Consider the following 10,577-nt stretch of genomic DNA (forward strand, 5'->3'; position numbering starts at 1 on the left):
ATAATTAGAGTGTGATTTGGGAGGTAATCCCATCAACTCTATTAGAGGCCAACTAGGCCCGAAGTTAGGCTAGTTTGGGTCGGATTCAAGGCCCAACTAAGATGCTGGACCTTGTTTGGTAGTGGCACCGCCAAACTGGGGCGGTGGCACCGCTTGGGACTCAGTCTCCCAGGAGCTCTGAGTGGTGGTACCACCCAGTGTGAGTGTAGGCAGTGGTACCACCAGACTAGGCGGTGGTACCGCCCAGTGCAGTGTCAGTGTCAGACTGACACTAGCGGTGGTACTGCCCAGCACAAGTGGTGGTACCGCCCGTACCTATGAAACCCGAGATGAGACATTTTTAGGTTCCAAGTTGAATCAACTTAAGACCTATAAATACCCCTCTCATCCCTGGTTAACAAACACACAACTGAGAGAAAAAAAGAAAGAAAACTCTATTGCAATTATGTGTGAAACTCCTCTCAAAGTTCTATGTGTTAGAATAGGTTAAGAGAGGAGTAAATGGGGGTGTAAGGGTTATCTCCTAAACCCGATAAAAGGAGAATCGAGTTGTAAAATGTGGTTAGTCTTCACCTATTTAAGGAAGATTGATAGTGGATGCTGGTGGCCTCGACGGAAGAGGAATCGATGGAGTGGATGTAGGTCATGACGATCGAACCACTATAAAAATCTAGTTTGCTTTTCTTTTGTGCAATTTAGCTTATTACAAACCTCCTTACTTGCTCATTACACTCTTATGAACTACTTGAAGTTTAATATCTTTTCGAGATCGGTTTTATCATACGAAGAATTTTTCGAACTGACGTAATTTTACCGCTGCACTAATTCACACCCCCCCCCACCCTCCTAGTGCTGACTCGTTCCTAACAACTAGTAAGTCGATGAAACTTATCATAGACCGTACTATGTCTAACAGTATGCGATTCCTTCTTTTAATACACCATTGAGCTGAGGTGTATAAGAAGGTGTCCATTAGGATCGAATCTCATGGTCCTTGATGAGCTAGGTGAACTCTGTACTTAAGTACTCACCTCCTTGATCTGATTGGAGTCTTAATACTCTTTTTAGTGTGGTTCTATACTCCATTCTTATATTCCCTGAATTTCATCAAGTACACGTGTTTGTACTTGGAGAAATCATTAGTAAAAGTAATGATCTAGGAATAACCACCTATGACCTAAGTTGACATACGATCACATACATTACTATGGATGAGTTCTAGCAACTCAGTGGCTCTCTCTCCGGTTCTACTAAATGGAGAGTTAGTTAATTTTCCACGAAGGCAAAGTTCGTAAGTTGCATATGACTTATAGTCGAATGGATCTAGGTATTTATCCTTTAGCAACTTTTGAATCATTCCCTCATCGATATTACCTAGCCTACAATGCCACATGTATGCATTGTTCACCTCATCTTATTTCCTCTTGGGCATACTTATATTCATAATATGTGGAGCAGTGTCTAGCATAAATAAATCATTTTATAATATTTCTCTCGTGATGATCTTATCATCTAATATTATTAAACAACCATTGTTGTAACATCCCTCGTTTCTAAATTTTTATATAAGTTTCTAATTATAATGTAAGTATCTATTTTAAATTCTATAGAAGAGCCTAAATATAAATTTGAGAACCCATTTATAAAATCTGGAGACATGTTTAAAAAAAATCAAAGGACCTAATCATAAATATAAATAATATAAGGACTAAAGTATAAAATGCATAAAGAAACAAGTTCCCGCCTAAGCCTTTCTACTTTTGTTCCTAAGGAACCTAAGAAGACAATTTTTTGTAAAAGAGACAAAGAGAGAAAGAAGAAAAAATAAAGAAGAGAAATTTGGGGCTTTGGAGTTTTTTTTTCAAATCTTCTCATTTGGATTAAAATTTTTAAAAGATAAGTATTCTAACCCTATTCTATAGAAATATTAATATCTGTTTTTATTTTAATTCTAAATAATTCAAAAGATTTTAGCTTAGAATTAGATATTTCTCTCATTTACGTACACAACCACCACGAATCTAAATTTTTTGGTAAATTGACCTCTTTGCATTGTTTGACTTAACTCTTAGTATTAAACTCTGATTTAGGTAAACCCTAATTCATTTGAAGGTAGACCCAAAAATATTTCATTTGATATCTAGACTGAAATATTTGGAGTTTAAATTCCTACTCAAACTTCTATTTCAATTAATCATACAAATTCTACAAAATAGAGATTATAATTTCTGAACTTTTGACACTAAATAGCTTATAACCTTTTGTTGAGAATTCTGATTTATAAAAAACATAATTTATTAGAAACTAGACTTATAAATATTTCTGTGCATACCTGATTTGAAATATTTGGATCTCAAATGTCAATTAAAACATCTATTTTTATCGACCCTATACCTTCAGTAAAACAAAGCTGAAGTTTTCTGATCTTTTGTCACAAAATTACTTGTAACTCCCTATTGGAAACTCCAATTCATATAAAACTTAATTTATCTAAAATTAGATTAATATCTATTTTAAATTATGCTATTTTGAGTAAATTAGAATATAATTAGTTATTCAAATAATTCATGAAATATGCCTCTCGAATTATGCCAGAATTAAATTTTAATGATTTTGCCTATTCATGTTTCATCCCTTTGGAAATTATTTTTCACTAAAATTTCTTTTTTTAATTAAGCTTTATATTATTAATTTGAATTATTGTAATGCTTATCTTTAAATTATTTATATTCCTGAATCTATTATGTAAAGTTTATAGTTGCATCACATTATTTGTATAGGCACATGTATGTTTCGTTATTTCGCATGTGCTTCTGAGATATGTCAATCTTATTATTAATATTACCCTTTTTGTACTCAGGTATTTGTAAGAGTATTTGGACCTTTGCTAGAAATGGTAAAAAAATTATCTGGACCTTTTCCAGAAATGGTAAAGAGTGTACGCTTAGAGCTTACGATGCTCTATTGGCCCCCTTTGGCTTCATCTAGACATGGATGGATGACGCTCCTAAATGTGGCAGATTATGTTTGGAATCCCACTTCATGTTCTATATATTTGATATGATATTCAAAGCTTTGGTTTTATATTTCTATGTGTGCTTTGTATAAGAATAAAATGCATGTGACATCAAATATGACATACAAGCTTATGTTTGTTATTTGTTCACTTGATATGCTTTGAAATATTTTGTATGTCATTGAAATATACATCATTCCATGCATAATATCATTATAACTTCTCTCCCTTTGTCATCAACAAAAAGGAGAAGTGCAACTATCAATGTTTTAGAGATATAAGCTTAGGAATTTAGTAAATTTCTCATCACTTTAGAACATGTAAGCTAGTGAGTTCTTTCTTTTCTTTTGAGAAGTGCAATTTTTTCTTCCTTTATAATGTTCAAGCTAGCAATTCTAGCAAGTTCTTTATTATACAAGCTAGCAAATTTTTACTTCATTTTAGAAAATATAAGCTAGTAATATTTGAGATGTTCAAGAAAGTAACTTTTGCTTATTGAAATATGTAAGTTAGCAATCTTTGCTTCTCTTTTGAGATGAGCAAGCTGTTGAATCTCGAATTTTGATGATGAAACCAATTGGTAAATTATTTGATCTAATCAATGTGTTGAGATAAGTGTGCAGGATTAACTACAATAGCGATAAGGCGTAAAGCAGATGATGGGCCGGAGTCGAAGACTCGGACAATGTACTGGGAGCTTGTCGAGGGTTAATCGTGAGATCACCGGAAGCACACTTGAAGACACTCCAAAAGCACGTCGGGAGATCGCCGGAAGCACGCTGGAAGACTAACCGAGAGTTGGTTGGGAGTTTGCCGGAAGACTCGCCAAGAAGTTCGCCAAGTGAAAAATTGATGTACCGGACCATGCTTGTTTTAATCGTAGTTAGAATGATAATTAGAGTTGATTTTGAAGGTAATCTCATCAACTTTGTTAGGGGCCAACTGGGCTTGGAGCTAGGATGGTTTGGTTCGAATACAAGGTCCAACCAGGTTGCTAGACTCTAACCGGCGGTGGCACCGTCAGGGCCGGCGATGGCACCGCCTGGAAAGCAGTGCCCCTAGGATTTCTAAGGGGTGGTACCGCCCAGACTGGGCAATGGTACCGTTGGAAGTTAATGCTGCCAACGGTGGTACCACTAGAGCTCGGTCTTCGAGCTCTGTCAGGCGGTGGTACCACCTAGTGTCAGGTGTTAGACGGTGGTACTGCCCAGTAATGATGGTGGTACTGTCAATACCTCGAAAATCCGGGATGAGATACTTTTTGGCTCCATTTTTTAAAGATATTGGGGCCTATAAATACCCCACCCTTTTCTGCATGAAAGGGCATCGAATTGTGATTATAATCTTGAATCTTTGGGGTGTAAAAGTGCTAGAGTTTTCCTCCTCCCTCTCTTAGTTATGTAATCATTCAAGAAAGATGAGTAATGCTTGTAAGGGTTCTTTCCTAAACCCGATAAAATGAGAAAGAGCTGTAAAAGGGGGTTGATTCACCTATTGAAGGAAGGCCTTTAGTGGACATCGGTGACCTCGATGGAGGAGGAATCCGAAAGTGGATGTAGGTTGCATTGACTGAACCACTTTAAATTATGGTTTGCATTTTGTTTTGAGCAATTTACTTTAACTGCAATTCATTTCATAGCAAACTGTTTCCCCTCCTCATCTTGCTTTCACTACGTATACGCTTTTATACGTTTCAAGTTACTATCTTTCTAAATCGATTTTCATTGAACGTATAAAATATTTTACGAAATCGAAGAATTTTTCGCTGCACTAACAATTGATATCAGAGCAAGGTTCACTCTCGTTTAGTTTAAAACCCAAGAGAGATGGCATTTATCGACAACTAAGAGGGTCATTCAATTACACGTCGACCTATATTCAATGGGACGGATTACATATATTAGAAAACTAGAATGAGGAACTTCCTAATTTCAATGGATTTCGAATTATGAAATATTATAGAAAATGTGTTTTAAAAGTCTTCTCTTTCAATGAATAATTGGAATAAGTTGGAGAAGAAGACTTTTGCCTTAAACGCCAAGGCTATGAATGTCTTATTTTGTGCCTTAGATAAAAACGAGTTCAATCATGCGTCTATTTGTCAATCAACTTTTGATATTTGGCATATACTCGAAGTGACTCATGAAGGCACTAGTAGAGTGAATGAGTCAAAAATTAATCTTTTAGTCCACACTTATAAGTTATTTCGAATGAAACCGAGTGAGACCATTGGAGACATATACACCCGATTTACAAATGTCATCAATGGTCTAAAAGGAATTGGTAAAAGTTTCTCAGATTTTGAACTTATTAATAAAATTTTAAGAATCCTTCCAAAGATTTGGGGCCCTAAAGTAACGGTCATTCAAGAGGCCAATTATCTAAATAATTTTTCTCTCGAAGAACTAATTAAGTCACTAATGACCTATGAGATGACATGTAAAGCTCATGAAGAGTTTGAGGATACCCTTCCAAAGAACAGGAAGGATATGGCACTAAGAACACAAGAAGACCACTTGAAAGAAAATTCAAATGATGAGGATTATGATGATGACCTGACACTCTTAACAAAAAATTCAAAAAAATCATAAAAAAAAAAAATTTAAAAATGACACTAAAAATAAATTTAAACCCAAGAAAGAACAAGTGATATGGTATGAATGCAAGAAGCCGGGACACTTCAAGAGTGAATGTCTCCAAGCAAAGAGGAAGCAACCAAAGAAGAAGAGGATGACTCAAGTGCATACGAAGAAGAGGAGCCAACCAACACCGAGCAAGTTGCGTACTATATGCTAATGGCTATCAAAGATTAGGTAAGTAATTCAATTGACACAAATTTATACTTTGATGAACTATTAAATGCTTTTCATGATTTATTTGATGAATGTAAATCAATTAGTAAAAAATATAAATTGTTAAAAAGGAGCATGATTCTCTTATTAGTGATTATAATAGATTAAAAGTTGAGCACAATGATAGTTTAGCTCTATCTATGAAATGTGATGAATTAGAAATACTTAGAAAGGAAAACTTGCTACTCAAGGAAACCCTAGAAAAATTTGAGGTTGGTAGCAAGTCCTTGAATATAATCCTTGCCAACAATGGTCACGTTCATAAAAAATGTGGAATCAGATTTGTAAGTAGCTCTCACCAAAATCAACCACCTTTGTTAGAGGCTCTATTTTGCATGTTTCATCCCGAAATAAATGCAACTTTTGTTTTAAATTTGGACATATAGCTTATCATTGTCCATTCAAGAAATGTCTATATAAATTGATTTGGGTTCCTAAAAGAACCTCAAATAACTTAATGCAACATAATAAGCTATGTAGATCGATTTTTGAGGTACTCAAGGTCAAATATATACCTAAACATTATCCTTTTTTTATAGAAAAATGTACAATCACAAGCTATGAGCAAGAGATGGTACCTTGATAGTGAATGCTCAAGGTATATGACCGGAGATCCATCTTAATTCTCTAAGCTCACTAGTATAAACGAAGGATATGTCACATTCGGAGATAACAACAAGGGTAAAATCATTAGCAAAGGAACCATAAGTAATAAATCCAACTTCTTTATTGAAGATGTGTTATTGGTTGATGACTTAAAGCATAACCTCTTAAGCATTAGTCAATTATGTGATAAAGTATATATTATTAAATTTAAATCTAATGCTTACATTATTGAAAAACTGTACAAAAACACATCTTTGAATGCACTAAAATAAAATAACATATACACTATTAACATTAATGATCTTTGTAATGAAATATGTTTTTCAATTTTGAATCACGATGCTTGGCTCTGGCATAGGAGATTGGGTCATGCTAGCATGAAACTAATCTCTCAAATCTCATCTAAAAAACTTGTGGGAGGAATTCCTCACATTAAGTTCGTTAAAGACAATATATATGATGCATGTCAACTAGGAAACAAATAAAATGTAGTTTCACACTAAAGAATCAAATAAGCACCTCTAGATCATTGCAATTGATCCATATGGACTTGCTTGGACCAATTGCTATATCAAGCCTAGGAGGTAGCAAATATGCTTTTGTTATTGTTGACGATTATAGTAGATATACTTGGACTTACTTCTTAGTATACAAAAATGATTGCTTTAGGTATTTCTCTAAGTTTTGTAAACTTGTTCAAAATGAAAAATGTTTTATGATTTCGTCAACTCAAGGTGATCACAGTGGTGAATTTTAAAACTATAATTTTTAAGAATTTTGTAAATCTAATAGATACAACCACAACTTCTCTACTTCAATAAATCCTCAACAAAATGGAGTAGTAGAAAGAATAGAAACTTATAAGAAGTGGCTAAAACCATATTAAATGAACATAGTCTACCCAAATATTTTTAGGTCGAAGCCATAAATACGACATGCTATGTTATGAATAGAGTTCTAATAAGACCATTACTTTCCAAAACTCCTTATGAGTTATGGAACAACAAAAAGCCTAACATTTCATACTTTAAAGTTTTCGGGTATAAATATTTTATTTTGAATGAAAAAGATACCTTATGAAAGTTTGATACAAAATCCAATGAAGGAATTTTTCTTAGTTATTCTTCTATTTCAAAGGCTTTTCGAATCTTCAATAAAAGAACTTTAGTTATAGAAGAATCTATTTATGTTATTTTTAATGAAATTTTTAAAGTTAAAAAAATAATTTTGATAATGATCTTGAATTTGATACTTTAAATTTAAATGAATCATTTTCTACATCTAGCAACTTGGAGGTATCTTCTTTCGAACATTCTTTACTGAAAGAATGGAAGTATGTAGATGCTCATCCTAATGAGCTAATTATACGAGACACATCGAAAGGGGTTCAAGCTCATTCTTCTCTTAAGAATTTTTATGCCAATGCGGCTTTTCTCTCCCGGATTGAATCTAAATACATTGATAAAGCCATGAAAGATGATTCATATGTTATCATAATACAAGACGAATTGAATCAATTTGAGAGAAATAAAGTGTGGAAGCTTGTTCCAAGGCCAAATGATCATTTAGTTATTGGTACTAAATGGGTCTTTACAAATAAGCAAGATGAATTTAGTATCGTGGTTAAAAACAATGCTAGATTAGTGGCTAGGGGTTTCAACCAAGAAGAATGTATTGATTATGAAGAAACTTTCGCTTCTATGTCATGATTAGAAGTCATAAAGATGCTCCTTGCCTATGCTAGTAGTAATAATTTTAAGTTATTTCAAATAGATGTTAATGCTTTTCTTAATGGCTTTATCTCTGAATAAGTTTATGTTGAACAACCTCCCGGATTTAAGAATAATAATTTTCCTAATTATGTGTTTAAATTGATTAAAGCTCTCTATGGATTGAAACAAGCCCCAAGGGCTTAGTATAAGAGACTTAGCTTATTTCTAATTTATAATAATTTCTCTAAATGTAAGGTCGATACTATATTGTTTATTAAAAATTTTAAAAATGATTTTCTTATTGTTCAAATTTATATTGATGACATTATTTTTTGTTCTACAAATGAATCATTATGTGAATCATTTGCCAAAAGTATGAGTCTAGAATTTGAAATGAACCTGGGAAACTAACCTTCTTTTTAAGCTTACAAATTAAACAATTTAGCAATGGTATTTTTCTTAATCAAATAAAATATACTTTAGACTTGCTAAAAAGATTTAATATAGATAGTTCAAATGCTATCAACACTCGTATGAATACCTCCACTAAGTTATACATTGATATGGAGAAAGCTTTGATAAAAATGCTTATAAGGGTATGATATGTAATTTGCTTTACCTCACCATAACTAGACCGAATATCATGTTAAGTGTAGGACTTTGTGCTAGATTTCAATTTAACCCTAAGCAATCTCATTTAAAAATTGTTAAAAGAATATATAGATACCTAAAAGAAACTCCTAAACTAAGTATACTAAATCTCATTTAAATTAAGATTATGGTATCCTAAATCTAAGAATTTTGAATTGCTCGGTTATGCTGATGCAGATTTTGCTATAGTTTAGATAGAAAAAGCACATCAGGAATATGTTTCTTGGTCTTCCAAGAAACAAAACTCGGTTGCATTATCTACAATCGAAGCGGAGTACATAGCAGTTGGTGCATGTTATGCTCAAGTTATATGGATGAAAAATACTTTAAAGGATTATGGAATTGACCTGAAAAACGTACCTAAAAGTGTGATAACACTAGTGTAATATGCTTAGCAAAAAATCCTATTCAACACTCTAAAACTAAACACGTTAACATTAGACATCACTTCATACAATATCTTGTTAATAATCATGATATAATATTAGAGTTTATTAATATGAAACATCAATTAGTCGATATCTTTACAAAACCATTAAATGAAGAACAATTTGATTTCATTAGAAGGGAATTAGGGATGTTAAATTGTCCAAATGCATGAATATTATTGAATTTCATTTTTGGACTTTCTCGATTTTTATTTTACAAAGTTCACTCACTTGATTCATGAACTTATAGTATGCATTTTACGAGTTTTGTATGATGAATCAGGTATATATTTTATGAGTTTTATATGATGTTTTGATATGGATCTTCTCCTCTTATGATGCAAATTTTACATAATGATGTGTGTGAGTGTGTGTGCTTTATGAGCAGTGCTCACTGCTTGTAGGCAGTGGTACCGCCCAACTGGCGGTAGCACCGCCAGTTGTCACATGTTGTAGGCGGTAGCACCACCCAGCCAACGGTGCCACCGCCTGCAACTTGCCCCCTTATAAACACAAGTTAAGGCCGGTGGTAGAACCGACCCCAATACATTTTACACTCCTCCAAACAGCTCCAAACATATTGCTCTCCCTCTAGTAACTCAAAAATCCCCACTTCCCACTAGATCAAGGATCAATCTCCGACATTCTTTTAAAGATCACTAGAAAGGAGAATTGGTAATCTCTACACCAAATTGTTTTCCCTTTGTATTACTTATTCTTGGTTCTTATTTGTCTTTATTATTGTAGTCTCAATGGGTTCTAGAAGATCCTCCAAGGACAAAGGGAAGAGGAGATTAGATGAAAATTATGACTCCCCACTTTTCGATTCTAATCAATATGTCCTAAAATTTTCTTCCAGAGAGCCTAGACATGTTTAAAGGGTAAATATATTGATTTAGATGAATTCAATGATTTAGAATATATTCGATGGTTTACTAGACATTCTCCCCCTCTTTCAAACGAGTAAACCTATCTACCTTAGATTTGTTAGGCTATTTTATAATAATTTACATGTAGATGAAGACGAAAATGTATCTACCTATCTATTATGACATTATATACCCATTACGGATAGAACCATTTGCAACATTATAGAAATTCTAGTAATATTATATTTTTATACTTATAGTTAGTTGAATCTTTATATATGTTATGAAAATATTATAGATGTTATTAAAATATTATTGATGTATTGAAAACATTATAGATGTTATTAAAATATTATAGATGATATTATCATTATTCGTAGAAAATTATAATATTATATTTTTATACTTATAGTTAGGTGAATTGAGGTTGGAATATTTTTATA

The sequence above is a fragment of the Musa acuminata genome, chromosome BXJ3-3, assembly GCF_036884655.1.
Source record: "Musa acuminata AAA Group cultivar baxijiao chromosome BXJ3-3, Cavendish_Baxijiao_AAA, whole genome shotgun sequence".
NCBI lineage: Eukaryota > Viridiplantae > Streptophyta > Magnoliopsida > Zingiberales > Musaceae > Musa > Musa acuminata.